Consider the following 25,668-nt stretch of genomic DNA (forward strand, 5'->3'; position numbering starts at 1 on the left):
CAGAAAAATAGAACATTTTCTTGTGTATTTGTACACCAAAGGGCCCTTCTAAATAAAAAGAGGTTGCCTTCATGAGACAATCTCTTTATTAAAAAATAGAATAAGTCTACATCCACACAGGCTTAAATTTCTGCAGCAGAAAATCCATGTAAGGGTGGCCACACACCGGGTAAGCGCATATACGCTCACAATAGTGTGACATATATGTGCTATGCAGGACACCCATATAGGCAGTTTTTATTCTACATTTCTGCACTGCCGAGCCCTTTCCTATCAGTGCAGTCCCAGCAGCGCCATGTTTTGAGTAGGCGGGGCAGCCTACGTAGTAAGCGGGTCAGCTGACTTAGTACAGACACCCCTAACAGCTTAACTGAGCTCCTATAATACCAACATGTCCCTGTTGTATTGTATCTTGTAGTTTTCCTACATCAGGGTTTGGTATAAAGTATGGTGAGCAGATTTTTCCAGGGTCAAAGCGAGGCAGAGGGGTGTGGTCAGGGGCGGGACTTATCAAAATGTATGAGTTTACCTCTGTCACTATAAAAAGGACAGATGTTTCAAAAAAGACAAGGAGGAACGCCATGTGTTTTTTCCTAGTTGGAGCACTGGATGGGCTATTGATATATGCTTCTATAGGCCTTTCTGGGAAGGCTTCTTTATGTAGTAAAAATTACTAAATTGTAAGCACCTGCACAGTGAATTGGCATGACAGTGGCCTTAAGTTGGGCGGCCATCATCAACTCTTCAGCCTGGAATAGGAAAGTAATACAATGCTAGTATATGACGTGTTGTAGAGACTACACATAGAGGGGTCATCCACTTCAAAGAGTTAAAACAAATCATTACAGCTACCGGTATGTAGAGATTCTGGAGAAGTTTTCATCCTCTGACTGTAGATAGAAGAAGATACACAGAGAGAGGAATTGGAATGTATTAGGAGAATCAGCAAGGGACAGCGGACTGGGATCAATACTCTTCCACCTCGTCATATTAGCTCATCAGTCTCAGAATAAGTGATCTTCTTGTTTATAGCAACCAAATATCTGAACTCTGATTTCTATGGCCATAAAGGGCACTTTGAGAGGGTGTTACATGAGCCCCATAGAGTAGCAGGTATAAACATGTATAATATGACCAACCAGACTAAGACAGAACATTTCTTGGGAGTGCAGGTGGTTTTGCATGGGAAGATGATCAGTTTGCTATCACTGTACATTGGTCTGCAGGGATTGTGTAGCTCTGTTGTGTTGATGATGATCTCTGATGAGAAACCCCCTTAAAATTGTTGACTCCAACAACCATCAGAATTAAGGGTTCCCGATAGTCATCACAGAAAAGCAGAGATTCTGGAGAATGTATCATCACGCTGCTGGCAGAAGCTACACACAAATTGTGGACAATATAAAGCCCATTATCTGCTCTGAAAAGAGTGATTACAGCTCCAGAGAAGATAAATACATTGATGGAGCAGAGCTGAATTCACTGAGCTCACCAATGTTTTGTGTAATTAAGGCTATGGCCACATGGCGGCACAGGTTGCAAGTTGCTGCAAACAGCAGATTGCAAAAAAAAAAATCCATAATTTTTTGCAAACTACAGGTGGCAAGAACTTGTGAGTTGTGCCACAACCCCATTGACATTAATGACAGTGGAAGTGAAAGGGTTACATGGCAATCATTGGTCATTTGAACAATGCCACTGTGTAACCCTAGCCTTAATATGAATAACTTGCTTGGCTCGCCTACATCTCTACACAATAATTACATTTTGGAGCACTGGGGGCCATGGTGACTTATTAGCTAAAAGAGAAAACAAAAAGTCTTCACGACCCCCAATACTATATTTGTCCACAGACCACCACTAAAGGCTAAGCCTCCAGGGGCCATCTATAATGTTCGCAGGCATGGATATACTCACATCCCCAGGAGGACCCAACTGTTTACTGCTGAGCACACAGCAATTCTCACCTGCCAAGCAAGTAAAATACTTTTACACGGCTTGTCCAAGAATTGGGCCATTTAAGACATACATTAATCAGCCAACAAACAAGTGAACGCTCATTTGTCAGCTGCTCGTTGACTTTCAGCAAGCATAACATTGCTCACTGGTCATCTGTACATCTCCCTGTGTGAGTGGAGAAATGCACAGATGGTCTGTGAGGACGAACAATTGAACTAATGATCATCTCCATACTCGGCCTGTGTAAAACTAAATTATATGAATATTGATCAACCTGCTTGGCGATCGGCATTTGTTACATCAGCTCAAGAATTTGGGCAATGTAAAGGACTCTAACCATCTAGGATTGGCAAAACCAGTTAGTGGGACACTACTAAGTAACCAATGTAAGCTTGATGACTATTAGTCAGAAAAGCCCCATGGGATCTGAGCGTTTAATGGTAAGTATAATATATATATATCCTCAGTAATGAGGGTTAGGTATCTCATTTTGTGCTTGAGTTCATTTCAGGGTCAGATGAGATCATCCTTAGTAGATTCCTGATTATCTGCCCCGGTAACTGCTGGCCTGACAATATTATCGGGTTGGTCAGCGTGGAAATAAAGGGAACAAGAGGAGCAGAATTGCTGGCCTTGTGACAAGGATTGATTGACTGTCTGTAAAATAGTGGGAAGGAGCTGTTCTATAAGAACCCTGGAGATCAGTGATGTAGCAGCAGATAGAAAATCCAAGTTAAAGGTTCTGCTCCTGTCACAGCTCTAGATCCTCTATGAGGATGGAAGGCCTTCTGCGGTGACTGATCATCAGAACGGAAGAAACTTGGTCCACTCAGTGTTCGCTTCCCATTTGATCCCGATTGGTAGAATTTTTTCCGGAACACTATTTGTAGCCACAAAAGGTCTTAACTCTCCCACTGCGCATGCTAGATTGTTCCCAATTCAAAAGAATAATCTGCTCACATGGATGCAGTTTTTGCTAGAGTTTAATGGTAGTTTCACTCGGCAAGAGGATTTTGTTTTAGCATCCGAATTGAAATTATTAACCAATTTTTCTTGTGAGCAAGGTTACAGGACATTCTGGAATGTTCGCTGGTCAGCAGAACCATGGTGTAAGCTCTGGGTTAGAGAATAGAGTTTTACTTGCAATATTCCCAATCATAGCGGCCCTATCTCTGTGGAGTAAGTAGCTAACATAAGCGGATCTGGTTTTACAGGGTTGGCAAGGGAGTCATGTTTGCTGTTAATTGCTTGTCGCCAAAATCTGAAGTAGTGATAAGACTGTTTCAACATTTGGTGCTATTGTGTTTACACCATAATATATAGATGCGTGCAAGAATGTATATGGTTATAATAATTCAATTGCTAATGCATTGTCACATTTCTAGATGCTAAATTTTCATCAAGCAGCTCCAGCAGATTTAAGGAAATTGCAGTGCCTCGAGCATCTGTGGGAGGTAATTCGGGCTTGATTTCAAAATTATTGGCTCAATCTGTGGCACCTAAAGCTTGGCACGGTTATAAAGTAGAATGGGAATATTGGACTGTTTATTGCACTAGTTTGAGGGTTGACTGTCTTTCAGAAGATATTGATCTGCCTTTATCCTTCTTGTGTGGCTTATTACAAGAAGGGAAATCTTATAATTAGGCGTTGCGAATATTAACAGGAATTTCACTTTTTCAGAGATGGTATAATATTAAACCCGTTAATTCAATCTTACAAATCAAACAATTGATGAAAGGTTAAAAGAATAAAGCATGTAAGCCAGATAACAGGTCAGGTATATCAATCAAGTTTCTACAAAAATTATTGTGAGTGTTACCAAAAGTTTGCAAAATGGCATATTAAACATGTCTATTCAGGTAAACAAATTGTAAGGAGGTGCCTTGATGATATAAAGATTGTTATATACTTATAACAATAATGAAAAAATGAGTGTTAACTCACCTGGTGTCAAGCGAGGATACCTTTCCCAAGGCACCTCGCTGACACCGTAATCCAAGTTCGCTTATAGTAAAGCCTTTCGTTCCATCCGACCTCATTCGGAGAGCTGCAGGACCGTTTTGATTAAGCTCCACCGGATAACCGGGGCTTAGATAGAGTATGCAGAGTAGATAAAATAAACTATCCGCGCTCCACGGGAATAAAGAGGCTTCAAAGTAGGGAACCAATGTCCTTCTTTATTAATATTCTTTGAGCAACGCGTTTCGGTAGATTAACTACCTTTTTCAAGCTCTATACATTTAAAATAGCTAGCACATATAAATAGGCACTCACATGTCAATCCATTTATTCCCGTGGAGCGCGGATAGTTTATTTTATATACTCTGCATGTCTATTCAGGTGTGCTCTTGCTATGGCATGTTTTGGTGCTTTAACCCCTTAGTGACCAAGCCTGTTTGCGCCTTAATGACCAGGCCAAATTTTGCAAATCTGACACGTGTCACTTTAGCATGGAAAAACACCAGAACGGTTTTGCATATCCAAGCGATTCTGACATTGTTTTTTCGACACATGTTGTACTTCATCTAGGGGGAAAAAAAAGACCGATAGAATTTGTGTTCATTTATTAAAAGCTCCAAAATTGGGAAAATTTTGAAAAAATCGTCATTTTTTTCACATTTCCAACTGCAATATCTCAAATATGTGCAAACATAATATAGAAATTTTTGTTAAGATATATATTTCCATCCGTTTACTTTATTTTTGGCGCACATTGGGAAAACTTTCATTTTTTTTAACCATTTAGGAGACGTACAAATTTAACATTACTTTTCATCATTTTGAGGAACACTTTGTTTTCCTACACCAAACCAAGATTGGAAAGGCTCATAGGAGTCAAAATGATAGATACCCCCACAAGTGACCCCATTTTAAGAACTACACCCTTTAACGTATTCACTGAGGGGTGTCATGCGTATTTTAACCCCACAGTTTTTTTTCAGGAGTCAATGCAATTTAGAAGAGAAAAACTAAAATTTCATATTTTTGCAAATATGTCATTTTAAAGACAGGACTTTTTTCTATAGTACACATGAAAATTAGGATTTGCACCCCAGAATGGATACCCCTGTTTGTCCCGTGCTCAGAAACATAGCCATTGTGGCCCTAATCTTACGTCTGCATGCACAATGGGGCCCAAAATGAAAGGAGCAACCGGTGGCTTTCGGAACAGAAATTTTGTTCAATATATTTTTATTGGTTTCACAAAATAAGCAAGACAGAGAAAAACATTTATGATGTCTCAGTTTGCTATTAGATCAATTTAACAATAAGACTTAATAAATCTTAACTGGAAAAGTGCACCACTTGTCTGTGAAATTTTGTACGGTAAACAAACAGGGGGAGGGGGTAAGATGGGAGTGGGTAGAGGGGGGTTGGTGCGGAGGAGGGGGGGGGGGGAATCGGTTGGGGACTCCAGGATTATTGTTTCTGGCTATAGATATAGTTTGGTCAAGTTACACACACCTCCCTGACTGTAGCCAACCAGCGAATAAGGGTGTGTTCCGGATGTCTATCCATGTTGCCCATGTATGATAGAATTTGTCATGACCCGACGGGTCGTCCGAGAGCCTCAGTCTCTCCATCCGTTCTATTTCATCCATCGCCCCCACCCAGGCGCTTCTAGGTATTTCTATTCCTTGTTTCCAAAACCTGGGAATCGATTGTCTCGTGGCCATGATGAAGAATTTCAATAGTCCTTTTTTGAGGGAGGGGGCGCCTTCCGGCGGGATGGACAATAGTGCCAACTCGGGTGTCAGGGTCAGAGATTCCCTGCTCACCCTCTCGTATAGGCGCTTCACATCCTGCCATATGGGAATGACCATGGGACATCCCCACCATATGTGGAGCATTGAGCCCACGTCCGCCCTGCAGCGCCAACAGGTGTTCGGGGTCGCTGGAAAGAGGGTGTGTAGTCTCTCCAGGGTCATATACCACCGTGAAAGAATTTTAAAGTTTAGCTCCTGTAGTTTGCTGACTATGGACATCTTATGTGTGAATTATCAAGCTTTTTCTTTAGTAGTTGGTCGTATAGCAGTGAGACCGTATGTCTGGGTATTTCCGAGGCACAGCATAATCTCTTGAAAGGGGTAAGGCTCTCGCTCCAGCCCCCCTCTGGTTTTATTCTCTCCAGGTAGCTGCGAACCTGAAGGTATTGCATCCATGAGCCCGGGGGGAGCTCCCGTGTCCCCCCCAGATCCACCAGTCCTCGTATACCCCCAGAGTCCACCACGTTCCCCACCCTGGGCTCCGTCACCGGTGGCAGGAACCCCAAGTTATGGGAAGATATTGTTGCTGCGAGCTGTGGGTTACCCACTAGTGGAGTCAGGGGTCCCGGGACCAACATCTTGCACCCCCCCCACCACGCCCCCATGAGTGTGTTCATCAGGGCTGATGTCTCTATGTTCCCCCGGCTGACCTTACCCGGAATCCAAAACACTCCCCTCGTCTCACAGGTGTTGTTTTCGTTTTCAATTTGTACCCAACATTTGTCTGATCTATGATGGAATAGGTCCAGTATGAGGGTTCCCATTGCCGCTTTGTGGTATAGGCGAAAGTCTAGAAGTCCCCCACCCCCCTTCTCCTTTCGTTTAGTTAGGCTCTTATAGCTGAGTCTCTTGGATCCTCCTTTCCAAATGAACTGAAGTATTTGACTGCGTACTTTATCGAAGTCTTTTGGGGGGTTGCATGGTGCAGTTTGGAAAACATACAGTAACCTGGGGAGGATGTCCATTTTAATCGCACCCATTCTGCCGAACCATGATAATGGTGCTCCTACCCAGCTTTCTAGGTCCCTTTTAAGGGTCAACAGGAGTGGTTTGTAGTTTAGTTCGTACAGTCTGGATGGATCAGTTGGGATCAGGATCCCCAGGTATTTAAAGGAGTCCTGTTTCCAAAGAAATGGGAAGGCTGAGGTCAGGTCCTCCACGTCTCGTTGCGGAATAGAGACGTTAAGAATGACAGACTTTTGGGCATTGACCTTGTAGTTGCTAAGTTTACCGAATGTCGTAAATTCTTGTATAATGTTGGGGAGGCCAATGCGAGGGTCAGTAATGTAGACCAGAAGGTCATCCGCGAATAGTGAGATCTTGTGTTCTTCCCTCCCCACCTGCACGCCCCGTATGGAGGGGTTGTTTCTTATAGCGTTGGCTAAGGTTTCCATCACTAGGATGTACAGGGTGGGGGACAGGGGGCACCCCCGCCGCGTACCATTTTTGATCACGAAAGGGGGGGGACAGCCCACCATTGACCCTTACTTGTGCCGAGGGGTTATGACATAGGTCCATGATCCAGGAGAGCGCCCTGGGCCCCACTTCCAACTTTGCGAGGGTCGCCTCCATGAATCTCCAGCTTATCCTGTCGAACGCTTTTTCAGCGTCGACCGATAATAGACAGAGTGGGTGTCTTTTCCTCCTTGCCCGATCAATTAGAGATAGGGTCTTGGCGGAGTTGTCCCTCGCCTCCCTCCCTGGGACGAAGCCCACCTGGTCCCCGTGTATAAGTCGGGGGACCGAGGGGTTCAGTCTGTTCGCTATGATTTTGGCAAAGATTTTTAGGTCACAGTTGATAAGGGAGATTGGGCGGTAGCTGCCGCACGACAGGGGGTCCTTATCTGGCTTAGGTATTACAACGATGTGTGCCCGAAGGGCCTGGGGGGGGGGGGGGGGACGGGCACCCCCCAGCTACCGCGTTGAAGGCCTGAAGTAGTATGTCTGAGAACAGGGTTCCGCAGGTTTTAAAAAACCTTGGGGAGAACCCGTCTGGGCCTGGGCTTTTCCCACTTTTGATTCCCTTTAGGACCTGTGTAAGTTCCTCTGTCTCAAAGTCTCTTTCTAGGTCTTTGGACTCTTCTAGGGAGAGGCGTCTCGGGGTGTAGCGGTCGAGGTATTCCGTAAGTGCGGTTGTGTGTTGGGCCTCCGATGTGTCCTTAGCTACGGGGATGTTGTAGAGTTTAGAGTAGTATAGGCGGAATTCCTCTGTTATTTCCCTAGGGGAATGTACTCGCCTACCCTCTGAGGAGTTGATAGCATGGATATGAGGGTGGGATGTTTTGGGGTGCAGTGTTCTGGCTAGCCATCGCCCACTTTTATCTCCATATTCATAATAGCCTGCTTTGAGTTTATCTCTCCTACACAGGGCTTTTTGATCTAAGATGTCCAGGATTTTGTGCCGGAGGTCCGATATCTCGGTTTGGAGAATGGCTGTCGGTTGGGCCTTGTTTAAGGTTTCTTTTGTGTTGAGCTCCCCTATTAGTTGGGTGAGACAGGCTGCTTGTTCTCTTTTAATTCTTGCACCGTGTGATATGAATACGCCTCTTACGACGCATTTCAACACTTCCCATTTTATCGGCGCGGCCGTGGGGTCTGAGTTGTGATCTAGTTTAAAGTTTTCTATTGTTCTTTTAATGTCATTCATACATGCAGTGTCTTTAAGTAAATTGTCGTTGAGACGCCATGTGGGGGCCCCCCTCCTCTCTTCCCCCGGGCCCAAGGACGCAAAAATTGGGGAGTGGTCAGACCATAGGAATACGTCTAAGGAGCATTGGGGTGCCCCGTCTAGTAACCCATGTGAAATGAAGATATAGTCTATCCTGCTATACGAGTTGCGCTGGACTCTACGGATGGCCGCCCTCGTGAGAGTCGAACGTCCCGATGAGGAGTCCAGACGGGGGTCCATACACATATTAAAGTCTCCGCCTAAGACGATCTGGGTCCCACCCGCGAAGTCCGAAAGTTCCCGGAGAGCTCTGGAAGCAAACCCCACCTGGCCTTGGTTAGGAAAGTACATGTTAGCCAATGTGAGTATCTTATTAGAGATGGATATTTTTAGAAAGATGTATCTCCCATCCTCATCTACTTCTTGCGCCAGGATCACCGGGGCCAGTGATTTATGGAAGGCTATAGAGACTCCACAGGATTTCCTTTCCGGGTGAGTGGAATGATACCAAACGTGGTAGAATTTGTTTTTGCCGCAGTCCGGGGGACTGTTGCGAGGAAAATGCGTCTCTTGGAGCATTGCTACCATGACCTTTTTCCTGTGGAGCCTGTACAGCACCTGGTTGCGCTTGTTGGGGCAGTTAAGCCCTTTAGCGTTAAATGAGCAAAATGTCAGACGGGCCATCGGGTCATGTGGTAGGGTGGTAGTGACAGCCAGCAAGTCTCCTGGGGTGATCCTCTTCTCTGGGGGGTGTTCTGGGTCGGGAGGACACACACGAGGGTAAACGGGGGAGGGGAAATGGGGATAACATGCATTCGCATATACATCTAAAACTATTCAACGACTAATCAACGACTAACGTCTCTGCGGCAGTAACCTGCTGCGGACCCTAGTGGGGAGGCGGCCGAGTCAGGTCGAGTCCTCTAGGCGCAGCTCCTCCTCCCCACGGCGACCGAAATTGGTAAACAACTGTATGGTGGGCATCCAAACCTTGGTACTGTATTCAGTGAGAGGAAAAGGAAGGCAGAAGGGGGGCGGGAGCAGATGGAGAGAGGACAACAAGGAGGGAAAGAAGAGAGAAGAGGAGAAAAAAAAAAGAGAAGGGGGGGGAGGGGGAAAGCCGGAGACGCACGGGTTATAGATGAGCGCGTCAGCAGCAAGTGGTGCTATGGGGGGGATCTGATGTCCCCATTGGGTGCACCGGGAGGCTCAGCAGTTTAAAGTCCCGCTATGAGGAGAGGGCCCGATATCTCGGGTTCAGAGTAAAGTGTTCACTTGGATAGAGTTCCGTTCTTGTAGTTGTGGCGTGCCGGCTCCCAGGGGTTTGGCGTTCTGGTATGAGGTCCTGGGGTCGGGGTCTCCACGGGTTTTTCCTGTTTGTCTTACGGGAGGGGTGGCAACGAATTGTGTCTTCTTTTGTGGTTTAAGTGGTTTCCAGGATAGGAAGAGGCTCACTCATCCATCAGTCCTTCCGGTTTTCAGGGGGCGGAGTCTCGTGGTGGTGGAACTCTGCCGTTGTTACTTTGTCTCCTCCGTCCCGGTTGCACTGTGTGCCATTGGCTTCTGGGTGGGTTCAGTGTCAGGGCACTTGTTTTCTGCCATTCCGGAAGCGAGACCATTGGAAGTCTAAGAGCTGTGAGAAAATTAGGGAGGTCTCCTAGGGATCTGAAGATGGCTGTCCCGTTGCCCGCACCGGCCACAAGTTGGAACGGATAGCCCCAGCGATACGGGATTCCCTTTTCCTTCAAGGCTGCTAGGAGGGGCCGGAGTGCACGGCGTTGTTGTAGTGTTCTCCGGAACAGAAATTTTGCTTGAAGGAGATTTAGGCCCTTTTGCACACTTGTAGAGCCATTGAGTGACCAAAACGATGGAGAACGCCCACAAGTGACCCCATTTTCGAAAAGTAGACCCCTTATCGAATTTATCTAGGGGTACGATTACTTTTTTGACTTCACAGTTTTTGAATGAATCTAAGCCAAGCCGAGGGAAAAAAATTACGATTTTCATTTTTTCGATAATTCTGTCATTTCAAAAGCAGTTTTTTTTGTACCGCACATATATGAATGAAGACTTGCACCCCAAAATGGATACCCCTGTTTGTCCCGTGCTCAGAAACATACCCATTGTGGCCCTAGTATTACGTCTGTATGCACAATGGGGCCCAAAATGAAAGGAGCAACCGGTGGCTTTCGGAACAGAAATTTTGCTTGAAGGAGATTTAGTCCCCATTGCCCACTTGTAGAGCCCTTGAGTAACCAAAACGATGGAGAACCCCCACAAGTGACCCCATTTTGAAAAGTAGACCCCTTAACGAATTTATCTAGGGGTACGATGACTTTTTTGACTTCACAGTTTTTGAATGAATCTAAGCCAAGCAGAAGGAAAAAATTATGATTTTCATTTTTTTGGCAATTGTGTGAATTTAAAAACAAGTTTTTTTTGTACAGTGTACATAGGAATGAAGACGTTCACCCCAAAATGGATACCCCCGTTTGTCCCGTGTTCAGAAACATACCCATTGTGGCCCTAATCTACTTAAAGGAAACATAGCTAGGCCTATAATGGAAGGAGCACCCGTTGGATTTCAGGGTACAATTCCAGGCCCCATTGCCCACTTATAGAGCCATTGAGCGGCCAAAATGATAGAGAACCCCCACAAATGACCCCATTTTGAAAACTAGACCCCTTAACAAATTCATCTAGCGGTGTACTGCATATTTTGACCCCACAATATTTGAATGAATCTAAGCAAAGCAAAAGGAAAAAATTACGATTTTTGTCAATTTAAAAACTTTTTTTTGTATAGTGTACATAGGAATGAAGACTTTCACCCCAAAATGGATCCCCCCGTTTATCCCGTGTTCAGAAACATACCCCTTATGGCCCTAATCTACTTACAGGACACATGGCTAGGCCCATAATGGAGGGAATGCCCGCTGGATTTCAGGGCAGAACTGAATAAATTCCAGGCCCCATTGCCCACTTATACGGAAAAAAATGAGACTTCCTAAAAATAATCCCCCCCGCACCATCCGCTTTTTTTGGCATTCCCTAAATATTAGATAAAGGTAATATAAACTGCGTTTTATGTCCGAAGACAGGGGTAATTACGGAGGCTGGTTGGGTTGGGCACATGGGGCAAGAAAACCGGGTATCCCCCCTCCTCATGTATTTTGGGGGCATTTCGTGACCTCAGCGGTGGGGATGGGGTGTAAAAAGTGGCGCTCTGCGAGGCTTTGTAATCTTGCTGCGGTGCGGCGGTCTCACAGAGAAGGCGCTCAACAAGCTGCTCCTGGAACTGCAGGAAGGCGACCGTTCCCGGGGCTTCTTGTAAAATACGTATTACAGGTAGCGGTCTGAATAACGCCGTGCTCTCGCAGCCGTAGGTGGAATCCGCTTGTGGAGGCCCGCAGTGGATCCCATCTGTGAGCCCGTCTGTGACCCTGCGTACGGCCGCGTAATGTACTGCGCATAACTACGTACTTACACGGGCGGTCGGGCGCAGTACTTTTTTTTTTGTTTGCATTTCCCGCGCAGTCGCTTAGCGATGACCCGGGTACCCGCAGCTCATACACAATGTATTTGCACATGGGCTGCGAGTATATCCGCCGTCATAGAGCACAGTGGGCTCTAGGTCGCGGATATCCGCGGTAAAATATAACATGCCGTGTTTTGTTTCTGCGAGTGGATTCCGTAATTCCGACCCGCTAATTGGGGGGAATTATGTAATCCAATGCATGTGATTGATCCGTGGATTACCGCTGATCAAGCGCATGCAGAACCCGTAATTCCTCTCCGGTCATGTGTGACCGGCCTAATGTTAGTTCGCTACTTTATCACGTGACCGGGGACCGCTCAGCGAGGCCTCCGGTCACTGCTCCAAGCACTCAGCGACCGTTGGTCACTGGGAGCAAGGAGATTTAAAATTTCCTGGGCTCCCCAGCTCCTGCGAATGTGTCCGGCATTTTGCCTGCGGGCGCATGCGCAGAAGCCGGAAGGGTCCATGGAGGATAATCGCATCTGGATTCAAATGCGGAAGCCTCCGAGAAGATGTTTCATCTCCGCCCACCGATCGCATCGGTGAGGGGGGATGAAACTTCCACTTTTTAAAGAACTTTTACGTGATCACCATTATGCATTGGATAACGGCGATCACGTGACCAGTAACCGCATACCGCGGCTCCCCGTGACATCTCCAGGCTCTTGGCTACCTTTGGTAGCCAGCAGCAGGGAGATTTTAAATTTCTTGGGCAATCTTTCACTTTTGCGCATGCGTCCGCCATCATACTGACGGGCGCATGCACAGAAGCTGGGGTAAGGGCCGCGGATGAACATCCCATCAGGGAACAAATCCGGGACCTTGGGTATGTAATTTCATCCCCCCTTACGGATACGATCCGTAAGGGGAGATGAAACTTTAACTTTTTAACTTTTTTTAACTTTTCACTTTTTTTCTTTTTTTACTTTTTAACTTTATATGATCACCGTTATCTGATGGATAACGGTGATCATATGACTGGAAACCGCATACAGCGGTCCCCAGTCATATCTCCCTGCACTTGGCTATCTGTGACAGCCGGGTGCAGGGAGATTTTGAATTTGCCGGGCTCGCCGGCTTCTGTGCATGTGTGCCACATCAGCACATCGCAGAAGCCTGCGGGGGGTCCCGACACCGGCCGGAGGACATCGGCGGACCTGAGGTGAGTATTTTCACCTCCCCTCATGGATCCGATCCATGAGGGGAGGTGAAACGTTTCTTTTTTTACACTTTTTTTCACTTTTCCACGATCGTTGTTATCCATTGGATAACGACGATCGCGGTACCAGGGACCGCTCACCGCGGTCCCCGCTGAAATCTCCTGCCTCCCGGCTACCTACAGGAGCCGGGAGCCAGGAGATTTTAAGTCTCCCGCGCCGCCGGGCCTTCTGCGCATGCGGCTGACGTAATGCCGCCTGGCGCGCATGCGCAGAAGGACGGCTACGGCGCCCGGAGCATCGGGACAGCGGGGAGTCGTGCGGCGGACCTCGGTGAGTAATTTCAGCTGCTCCGGTGGATCCGATCCATCAGAGCAGCTGAATATGTCACTTTTTTTGCAGTTTTATTTACTTTTTTGCGATCGGCGCTATCCATTGCATAGCGCCGATCGCAATGCCGGGGGTGGGTCCGAACAGCCCGGGATGACAGCTCCATGCTGTCGGCTACCTGCGGACACTGACAGCATGGAGCTGTCACGTCCACAGCCCGAGGGGCTTTATTCTCTGCAGGACACATGTTTTTATGTCCTCAGAGAATAAAGCCCACTTCGGGGGGACGTAAAAACACTATGGGCTGGTCGTTAAGGGGTTAAGGATCGGCAAATTGGTTGCTCAGTCTAAGTGCGTAGAATTCCTTTTAAAAGGGGTTAGACATAATTTTAGGTGTCGGTTTTGTGATTATCTGGTTGTGTCCACCTAAAAAAGATAGTATTGGTCGGGGTTCTACCATAAAAATTAATAGTCTGAAAGGTTTTAAATTTTGCCCAGTTAGTCTTATATCTTCTTTCCCTTATGTATCTTAAGTAATAAAAATTCAGGTTCCTTTTTAGCGCATGAAGATGTTTCTGCACTTTCACGTTTTCAGTTATACTAAAAAGATGTATGCAAATCCTAGGTTTATAGAATGTTTGTACAATGTCCCATTCTTTCCGTATAGGGTCAGCGACTGAGGCCTCATCATTGGACTTCAAGGATAGCCAGATACAAAAACTGGATCGATGGGCATCTGCTTGTTTTAAAGTATATGTTAGACCAAAAATGGTTGACGACTTAATTCTCTTTTTAGGTGGAATGAGGAAAATAGTTTGGATTTTCGAACACTCTTTTGTTTTCTGGACTCGGAAGACGGCAAGTAAAAGTGTATACTCAATTAACCTTGCTATAGATTAGTCCAAATTTTGTTTTTTTGGGACGGTTGCCGTGGGCCTAGTTGGTTAAAATTAGTAAAGGAACTTAATAACAAGAAAGAAATATGGCCTTCTCCGGATATCTTAATAGTACATGTTAGAGGAAATGACACTGGAAAAGTCAATACACTGGAGTTATTATGGAAAGTCAAAAAAGATTTATTGGACATTAAATTTATGTTTCCTACAGTAATACTGTGTTTTTCTGAAATAATTCCCAGATTTCTCTGGTCACTTCATAATTTTAGTGAATAGAGCTTTGCAAAAATTCCTCCCCCTTTGTGGAGGATTTAGTTTTATGCACACCGAGTTAGAAAGTATCATAGATAGTTTGTTCAGATATGATTAATGCATCTTTCGGAGATTGGACTTGATATGTTTAATACAAATTTACAATCCACGATTGAGAAGGCCGCAGGTATGGTTGGGGCAATGTCCTTGGGTGACATGGTTTGTGGTGGGGCCATGTCCTTATTTGACATGGCTTGTGGGGATGGGTACTTGAGTTGGTGGGAATAAATCCTCATTTAAATTATTACAAAGTTGATGGTGGTAAAGGGGCTGGAGTTGGAGGGACGAGGCCCTCATTAGTTATATGGTTACTTATGTCGTGGTGACCAAGTATTGGTTTGAATTATTACATGGTAATTGATGATATTGGCTTATGGGAGGAAAACTCCCTAATTGAAACCTTTATTAAAACGGTGTCTTGTGTTTTTATTCAATTAAGTTGTTTTAATTATATGTCAATAACGCATAAGATCCCCTGGAAGCTTAATGACTATTAGACAGAAAAGCGCCATGGGATCTGAGCGTTTAATGGCAAGTTTATTATATGTACCCTCAGCTTAGGGACCCTAGGGACAGAAGGACACGGGGTTCCAAAGTGAGACTGTCACGCCTAAATTGGGACATCTGGTCAATTTATATAAAGACCAACTCAGATGCTAGCAGAATTGTGAATACAGCTATGAAACTAAATGGTCTTTAAGACCATTAAAGTTAGGATGAGGAGTTAAACTAAATACAGGATGGAGACGACCGTCGGTAGCTGCGGTTCGACTGTCCCTTTCCTTTGAGCGGCCCCTCAATGTTTTGGGAACGGGCGGAGGACATTGTCTCCATTAGAATGGGCTCCCTTGTGACGCTGATGCGCGTTGGTCTCCACTCCTTCAATTCCACTCCCCTCCAGAGGTCGAGTTCAACTCCTTTCCAGAGGTCGAGTGTTGAGTTCCCCTTTCCATCAGAAGGAAGGGAGGCTTTGATGTGCAATAGAATCTCATGGGCGAACTGTATTTAGGTTAGTGAGTTTTATTTAGTAAAGTAGGTTGTGACACTGGCTGACTGGACTGTCAAACTTTCTGGACCATCAGAAAATTTGCAATTTTTTAACCTAGTTAATAGGTGATGTTGGTGTGACAAGTACATCAATCAATTCTGGAGATGGATAGGCCGGCGAAAGGGGCTGGAGGTGCGCCGGAATCTTTTTTAACACTGTGTGTGCATGTCCAGTAGGGCTGCATACTTGTTATTAAAGTCATTTTACTGCAATGTGAGCTGCGCCTGCAATTATGAGCGCTGGACACTACATAGGGGTTGAACCAATGCTTGCGCTCCACCCCTTATGTATCCTAGTCGGGCGCTATTTGGAAAACTCTTTTAGGCTTGGTCCACACAGCGCGGCTTTACTGCAGAAGTTCCTGGCAGACCCTCTGTACGGAAATTCCATAGCTTTTGCAAGAACAACAATGTGGATGAGATTTTTAAGAACTAATTTAGAAGCTGGAGAAGAAATCCGCAAAAAGCCGCTGCGGAACTCGACATGCAGTGCAGAATTTAATTCCACAGAAGATCACTTTTATTGCCATTTCTGTTGTTGAATTCATATCTTCTTAATGAGGGGTGAATTCCTCACAAAAATGCACAATAAAACTTGCAGGAAAAGGATACAGGTTTTGAGGCTGACCTTCTGCTGCTGATCTGCTACAGCAGACATTTGTAGCAAATCAGCCTCATGTGGCCCCAGCCTTAGAGTATGTTTAAACGCAGTGCAAATGCTGCGGATATTCCACAGCGGAAAATTCTGCTGCAAAATTTCCAGCATTTCCACCAAAGACACAGAGTCAAAATATGCACCATCAGTGTGGATTTTGACTCAAAATCAGCTGTGCTTCCACAGCTCAGTTCAGAGGATACCACACCCCTTTTCACCTCCGAAGTCTTTGTGCCTCCCTCACTGTACACCCGGTGGCCTGTAGTGAGCGCTGTGCTCACTATAGACTGCGGGGGGCCCAGAATATCGGAGTTAAAATGATATGTTATGATAAGCCACACCATACCGTCATGTTAATTTGATTTACAGCTTTCTAGTCCGACATGTTAAATGCTAAGCTAATGCTGTATGTGTATATTTGTGAAAATTTAGTAACATATTCAAGATCTAATAACTTCTTTAAGTCCAGCTTTTCATTCTGGAGGGTTGATGACAAGGACAGCCCTTCTTGTAAAGGCCCATTTCATTAACAATACGCAGGTCTGAGGGGGAACGCTGCAGGTCTGAGGGGAAACGCTGCAGGTCTGAGGGGGAACGCTGCAGGTCTGAGGGGGAACACTGTAGGTCTGAGGGGGAACGCTGCAGGTCTGAGGGGGAACGCTGCAGGTCTGAGGGGGAGCACTGCAGGTCTGAGGGGGAACGCTGCAGGTCTGAGGGAAAACGCTGCAGGTCTGAGGGGGAACTCTGTTTCAGTCAAGTTGGCTATTGCGTTTTACAAATCAGAATTCTAGGAGCCTGACACCATTAAGGCATACATCTGCGCAGGTGACAAAAACTGCAAGATTCAAAAGTCATTATTCAAACTGTTACAGTACATTAGGCATGAAGAGGACCTTCAGATAGGACTTTCAAAACTATGACCCCCTCTGGGAAGAAAGATTTTTTCTTCCCTTCAGTGCATGTACTGTGGACTGATAATCATGTTTTCAGTACTCTGGTTTTTATTTAGAACTAGCGTACCCGTCGCGCGTTGCTGCGAAGACAGACATACATACATACATTCGTTTTTATATATCTAGATGACGGCAGCAGCGACCACTGAGGTTTTGTAGGCTGCTGCTTCCCCCTTGCAGGCTGAATAAAATAGCCGTTGGGTGGAACATCCAATTTATCCGGCTGCTGTGGCTTCTTGGGAAGATAGCCTAGTACATGTTTGCCCACTTCCAACTCCAATGGAGACTGACTGTAAATGGCTGGCGTGCTCTAGTATTTATGGTTTCAAGCTGTACGTGTCATTGCATACAGTCTATCTATCTATCTATCTATCTATCTATCTATCTATCTATCTATCTATCTAGGTTATTGCATACAGTCTATCTATCTATCTATCTATCTATGACATCCGGAAATGAGAGAATTAGATTCCGTACATAAAATTTGAACGCTAATTCTTTGGCGCTTTGAATTGAATAATCGAGTTGGGACCCATTAACTTTTCCTATTTATGACATAATCAATGCTCGTGCCAAATTTCAAGTTTCTATGACATTGGGAAGTGAGAGAATTAAATTCCGTACATAAAATTTGGACGCTAATTCTTTTGCGCTTAGAATTGAATAATCGAGTTGGGATGAGACATAAGGCCTTGCCCATAAGCATTCCCCAACCTCCAAGAACTGAACCTACCTACCTGAATGAGATTTTGTAGGCCGCTGCTTCCCCCTTGCGGGCTGAATAAAATAGCCGTTGGGTGGAACATACAATTTATCCGGCTGCTGTGGCTTCTTAGGAAGATATCCTAGTACTTGTTTACCCACTTCCAACTCCAATGGTAATTGGCTGGCGTGCTCTAGTGGTTCCAAGCTGTACGTGTCATAATACAGCCTTAATGACATCACAATGCAGCTTTATAGAACATGTTGGGGCATGTTCAAGGGCGTCCGATGTTGATGACATCAGTGATGACATCACAATAGCAGGTGGCTTACTTATTCGATCTACGTGGGGGGGGCGTAACTTTCGACGACGCTCGCGCGCCATTTATCGTAGGATATTTGTACTATGCCTATATTCTTCCCAGGAGTGTACTTAACAACTTCCCAAAGTTTCATGGCGATCGGATGAATGGTGTAGTAGCGCATAAAGGACAAACAGACACGCACGCACGCAGACACGCACGCACGCACGCACGCAGACAGACATACATTCAATTTTATATATATAGATTTTGCATGATTTCACTCAGTAAGAAATCCATCAGTGAGGTTGAACTAATGGCTAGTGGCCTTTTTACACGAGAGGAGTGGATGGGCAGACTATACCTAACACTTGTCCCAGTGACGCTTGCTGCTGTGCTGGTACATAGGAGTATGGCTGATATCGCTCAGAGCGCTGCCGGCATGTAGGGAAAGTGGGCCACTGAGCATATATCTATATTAAACCCCAGTTTGCCAGTATGCAGCAATTGCAGCAACCTCTTTGGTTCTGATTTACAATTCCAGCAATGTCATTGGTTGTTTGGCTTGTGTGATTCAACCTCATTGGTTGTTTGGGTTCCCTGATTCAACCTGATTGGCTGTTAGTGCCGAACTGGGGTTTAAAATAGATATATGCAGCCAGGGAGCGTTCTTTCTTCACCTGCCTCCATTCACTGTAAGCAGATGTGAGGGACTGCGGTTTACAGTGAACCACACGTTGTTCAGTTTTCTGCATGCAGAAACTGAACAACTGACCAACTCTGGTTCAGTCGCTGCATGAATCCACATGGAATCCACGCTACAATGGAGCATGCTGTGATTTGTTTTCTGCATGCCGAATCCGGAGAACAAATCCACAGCTGTTAATTGAGATGCGGACTCCCATGCTTCCCTGTGGGCGGCTTGAACTGCGGATCTTCCGTGTGGGTGCCACGCGAATCAAATCCGCCCAGGGACATTGGGCCTAAGGTGTTAAGCCCTATTGACTATTGGCTGAAAGTACATTAATGTAAGTGAAAATAATTGCCCCTGCATAGGTGTCCATGACTTTTAAATGTTTTCTTTTGTAATAAACCTTTTGCTGTATAGATTTCTAGCATCTCACACACTCTTGTGATGTTATAACTCACATCAGCGTCTGAAGTTCCATCCAGAGCCTCCATCACTGATTCCAATGAAAATCCGAGACACAATAGTACAACATTCTGTGCTGTCGTGTGTGGGAAACTGACAGACATGGAAGCTGTGCAGCCCCCAGTATACTGTCAATGGGTGCGGTAGGTATGGAAGACCGGGGCGTAACAAAATGCACAAAGGTTACCATCAGCACGTCTCTATTACACCCGGTCTTATGCATGGGGCCATTCAGTACTACACTTATGCAGTGACCCAGATACTGCTAGGTGTTGGTACAATTCTGGGAGGACGGGGTGAAATAGATACATGTTTCAGTCTTTACATGTTATGATGGGTTAATAGTTGTAATATCCTTTTGTAAGGCCTGAACAAATGGAGTTAGTGATGGCAGAAGCAAGGAGTTTAGGGCAGAGGGGCAGAGTAGCCCAGTGATTCAGCACCTGTCTAGCCCCTCAGCTTTATGCTGCTGGGAGGACCCAAAAGTAACTTTTCAGTTCTAGAACCTTCAGATGTAGCTGATGGAAGGACAGGTGCGGCCAGAAGTGCAGAGAGCTGGTTGGGGGACGGCTACATGCAGCCTCACCCTAGTGATGGGTGCCAGATACAATGCTAAAGTCTTTCCCAGCGTCCCGGGGACAAATCTGGACAAGCAACATGGGACTCTTAGTAGGAAGAGCGGCATCTCCAGCCACCAAACTCTGGACCCGGATGGATGGAAATGGACTGGATGGAACATCTTGTTTGCCTGAAGCTTCAATAAAAAGTAAGTTTTGCTGTTTATCCCTGAGTTGTGGAGCTCCTTCCCACTAAGGAGAACCTGCACCACGCTACACCTCCCTCCAGGAGCAGAGACCTGCACCCATCACCAAGTCCCCCCACCACATTGTCACTGGAGTGCAGCCGGGTGGGAGTCATAGTAATGGCCACTGTGATACCCCAAGCTGCTCCCCTCCGGCCGGATACACTTACAGGCAAAAATACAGAAGTATTCCAATGCATAACAATTAACAATTTGTGAAATTCCCCTAGTTGTGCAAAACTAACTAATAAAAGGTTAGTGCTGCAGCAGACTGGCTGATACTACAGTATTACACACACTATTAGCTGGTTGTTCTTCTTATGAAAACATGTTTATTGAATGTATCTTATTGACTTAGAAGACGTTTGCCCCTGGATTGAATGGGCCAGTATGGCTTGGCTTGGATGATATGATAGTGCTGCCCAAAGAGACTCATAGGTGGGACCATGCTGGGACCTGTAGTGCCTCAACACTTCTACCCTATTCCCTATCTGTTAATGAATTGTAGTCATGCTGGGATTTTTAGTACCTCCAGAGTTCTACCCCCTGTTCCGCTGTACATTTATTGTAGTCCTGCTGTGAATTGTAGTGCGTCCGCAATTCTATCCTGTTCTACCGTATGTTAGTTGTAGTTATGCTAAGATTTGTAATGCCTCATTGGTTCTCCCCATGCCACACTGTACACTAATTATAGGTATGATGGGATTTGTAGTCCCTCCACAATTCGACCTTCTTTCACTGTTTAGTTATTGTAGCCGTGCTGGGACTTGTAGTGCCCCGGTGGTTTTACCCTGTTCCACTGTAAATGTATTGTGGGCACAGCAAGAACAATGGGGGAGATTTATTAAAGTGATGTGAGGCGGTTTTAATATAAAACCGCCTAGCATGTTGGCAAGCACGATATCGGGCTGTGATTTATGATATCGTACTCGCCCGTGTGAAGTTAGCCTTATGGCTTAAACAGATGAGTGTTTTTGCTCTTTTTAGTGTGCAGGAACATCCCACGCACATAACACGGACAGTGGAACCCACTGACTACATGACTTCCTTCTCACTTCTTTTTTTGGCCCTCGCTGTTTTCAGGGGTGCAAAATAATAGGACCTGCTGTATCTTGCACTAAATGCTGCGCATAACCTCGATCATCGGCACTGTGTTAAGTCAATTAGTCATTTAACCCTTTGCAATCCAATTTTAGATTTAGGGTTTTCTAGGGGGTTTTCTCTTTCTGCCATGATACAATGGTGCCACCTGCTGGCTAGAGCCAGTACTGCGGTATTGGACATGCTGGAGAGGCCCCCGACCACAGAGGGGCCAGTAATATACAGTAAGAATACCCTGTCGGACGTCTTCCGACAATGGAAGCTGTGCAGCCTTCAATCAGAATGTCTTTAGACATCAGACAGTGGATTGGAAAGGGTTAAATCATGGCGGGCGATTTCCCTGCAAGATTGCGACGGGGGTGAACGTATTGCAATTAGCGCTCCTCTGTTTAAGACCTTAAGGCTATAGTACTCTTAGAGCGAAAGTACTTCTCATCCCTTGGCGTCTCTCACTGACATATACATCTCTAGCTGTTCCTCTCTAATTCCTCCTGGCAGCAGGAAGGCATTTGGCATTTCTCTTATTTAATCAGCATCATCTTACATTTTATTACTTGTGGTGTGACCGCTAAATACAACATCATATTGGCCATAGGCACGACCTTAAATGGCCTGTAGGAGCAGCGTCCTCACTTATGGGGCACGTAAAACACATCAAAGATGATCCGAAAGTCCAGAGGTTACACATTTCTTAAATCATATTGTGTTACGCTAATCTGTACTGCTGCTCCAGCCCGTGGCTTACTGCCCCATTACACTTACCGCGCCATAACACTTCATAGCATCATATACGGTACGCTTGTGTTACAACTTATGCGCTGTATATCCACATAATATCACATCACACTTTGTCTATTAACCCTTGTAAGGTCTCACTTAAAACCACAAAAAGGTGCCATACACTGGCATATCTGTAGGGCAGTGATGGTGAACCTTTTAGAGACAGAGTGCCCTAATTGCAACCTAAAACCCACTTATTTATCGCAAAGGACCAACATGTCAGGGGCGGGGCTTATCACGGCGTATGATTTTTACCTCCGTCGTTACAAAAAGCACAGGACCGCTTCAAAATAGACAGCGTGCAGATTTTGACTGCTTTTTGGATGCGGAAATGCTGCAGAATTTGCCACAAAAATTTGTGCTGAGGATATTCTACAGTATTTTCGCCACGTGTAAACATACTACAGTGGTAATAGTGTCCCCCATGGCAGCCGCAGTGGTAACAGTGACCCCCAGTGGTAATTGTGAAACTCCACAGTGGCCCCCAGCAATAATAGTGACACCCCACAGTGGCCCCCAGCGGTAATAGTGACACCCCACAGTGGCCCCCATCGGTAATAGTGACACCCCACAGTGGCCCCCAGCAGTAATAGTGACACCCCACAGTGGCCCCCAGCAGTAAAAGTGACACCCCACAGTGGCCCCCAGCAGTAATAGTGACACCCCACAGTGGCCCCCAGCAGTAATAGTGACACCCCACAGTGGCCCCCACCAGTAATAGTGACACTCCACAGTGGCCCCCAGTAGTAATAGTGTCATCCCACAGTGGCCCCCAGTAGTAATAGTGTCATCCCACAGTGGCCCCCAGTAGTAATAGTGTCATCCCACAGTGGCCCCCAGTAGTAATAGTGTCATCCCACAGTGGCCCCCAGTAGTAATAGTGTCATCCCACAGTGGCCCCCAGTAGTAATAGTGTCATCCCACAGTGGCCCCCAGTAGTAATAGTGTCATCCCACAGTGGCCCCAGTAGTAATAGTGTCATCCCACAGTGGCCCCAGTAGTAATAGTGTCATCCCACCGTGGCCCCAGTAGTAATAATGACATCCCACCGTGGCCCCAGTAGTAATAGTGACATCCCACAGTGGCCCCAGTAGTAATAGCGACATCCCACAGTGGCCCCAGTAGTAATAGCAACATCCCACAGTGGCCCCAGTAATAATAGTGACATCCCACAGTGGCCCCAGTAATAATAGTGACATCCTACAGTGGCCCCAATAGTAATAGTGACATCCCACAGTGGCCCCAGTAGTAATAGTGACATCCCACAGCGAGCCCCAGTAGTAATAGTGACATCCCACAGCAGGCCCCAGTAGTAATAGTGACATCCCACAGTGGGCCCCAGTAGTAATAGTGACATCCCACAGCGGGCCCCAGTAGTAATAGTGACATCCCACAGTGGGCCCAGTAGTAATAGTGACATCCCACAGTGGGCCCCAGTAGTAATAGTGACATCCCACAGCAGGCCCCAGTAGTAATAGTGACATCCCACGGTGGGCCCCAGTAGTAATAGTGACATCCCACAGCGGGCCCCAGTAGTAATAGTGACATCCCACAGTGGGCCCAGTAGTAATAGTGACATCCCACAGTGGGCCCAGTAGTAATAGTGACATCCCACAGTGGGCCCAGTAGTAATAGTGACATCCCACAGTAGGCCCCAGTAGTAATAGTGACATCCCACAGCGGCCCCCAGTAGTAATAGTGACATCCCACAGTGGGCCCCAGTAGTAATAGTGACATCCCACAGTGGGCCCCAGTAGTAATAGTGACATCCCACAGTGGGCCCCAGTAGTAATAGTGACATCCCACAGCGGGCCCCAGTAGTAATAGAGACATCCCACAGTGGCCCCAGTAGTAATAGTGACATCCCACAGTGGGCCCAGTAGTAATAGTGACATCCCACAGTAGGCCCCAGTAGTAATAGTGACATCCCACAGCAGGCCCCAGTAGTAATAGTGGCATCCCACAGTGGGCCCCCAGTAGTAATAGTGACATCCCACAGTGGGCCCCAGTAGTAATAGTGACATCCCACAGCGGGCCCCAGTAGTAATAGTGAAGTGCCCTAAATCAGTTGTTATTAAATATTATTTAAAAATTCTGGGCCACAAACTATTAAGACACTCAGACAGATGAAACACAACAATTGTATCCAGATGTATTTCACTCAGGAGCCCAATAAATTCTAATAGGATATGCCTGTTGTTGTGAGTACAAGGCAAACTCGATAACTAGGATACCCGCTTGCCCATCCAGTTTACTAAATATGTGGGTGTAAAACCATGTGGTCATAACTTATGATACTGGACACCACGGCAGTCGGTCACTAATGTACGAATATCTACTCTTGATAGGTTATTCTAGGATAAACCAATAATTACCCCACAGTCCAATCTTGCCCGACCGCTAAAATAGTGGATATCTCAATGGCTTATCCTCTCAATCGAAGACCGATCTAGACTAGTCAATGGATTTCAGTACTGCTTTAAACAAGCAATAACTGAGAAAAATAGCTTGATGAAAAAGTATAGATAGATATCTGGTTATGGATCACACCTTAGGGAAGAATCCCGCCAGGATGTGGTCAAAGTAAGAATTGTAAGTTTACATACGAAAATGGTTCAATACATTTCAGTTGGACCTCCAACTCTTTAGGACGCTAGATAGATCAGGGACAATACCCCTCTAAGCTCAACTAGCTATAGTTCTTGTGGGGCCGCCACTCCACCATCAGGGCTGACGGCCATGCCTTGTTCCTTATTCAGCTCTTTGACTAGTGAAGCTTAGAGGGATACTGTCCCCAACAAGAACTATAGATAGTTGAGCTTAGAGGGGTATTGTCCCCGATACATTTCTGTCTTTGCAATCTTGAGGGGTACTGTCCCCCACAAGAACCACAGCCTGTTGAGACTAGATGTACAAGCAATCAAGTCGTCTCAAGATTATCCTGAAGCCACTGCTACTATCTAGGTTAAGCTTGTTGAGCTTAGAGGGGTATTGTCCCCGATTCATCCCTGTGCCTGGCCAGTGACCCCATGTAGCTGTCAGCGCAGATGGCCTTCTATCCCGTGAATGTTTCAGATGGCGAGCCGTTGGATATGCGCAGTACAGGTCCTCCCATGTTGTCGCTAGGCGATGACGCAAATCCCTCAACCCTTCTGCAATGGTCATTGCAGAAGAGCCTCGGGACAGGCGGCTTCCATTGACTTCTATGGAAGCCATCCGTGCTCAGCCCACACTAAAATAGAAAATGCTGAGATTTTCCGCTCGTGGGCAGGAAAATGTGCTTTTGCATATCATGTAAATGGCAGCTATTTGCTGGGGATTCCGGCAACAGACGCCAGCCCCGGATTACGCAGTGCAAATCCGGTCATGTGCAGGCCGCCTTACTTAGCATATCACGCATCTCCTTGTGTATTGTGGGCAATGACTTATAGGGGGACCTTTAGTGTGCAAATGCTGTGTTTTTTTATGTGAATGCAATGCCAGCGCAAAATATAGAGATGTGAATGAATCCCTTAAAATCAATGGGATCTATTCTCTGTGTGTTG

At 46.0% G+C, this 25,668-nt stretch overlaps 1 non-coding gene across 1 annotated transcript; it reads right to left on the reverse strand.

The window, feature by feature from the left end:
• Positions 1-1,284: 1,284 nt before the first annotated feature.
• On the reverse strand, positions 1,285-1,364 carry LOC136626832 (small nucleolar RNA MBII-202). The gene has a single exon (XR_010792682.1). It is a non-coding gene; the product is annotated as a small nucleolar RNA MBII-202 (small nucleolar RNA).
• Between the last annotated feature and the right edge of the window lie 24,304 nt (positions 1,365-25,668).

This window comes from Eleutherodactylus coqui, chromosome 4 (genome assembly GCF_035609145.1).
Source record: "Eleutherodactylus coqui strain aEleCoq1 chromosome 4, aEleCoq1.hap1, whole genome shotgun sequence".
NCBI lineage: Eukaryota > Metazoa > Chordata > Amphibia > Anura > Eleutherodactylidae > Eleutherodactylus > Eleutherodactylus coqui.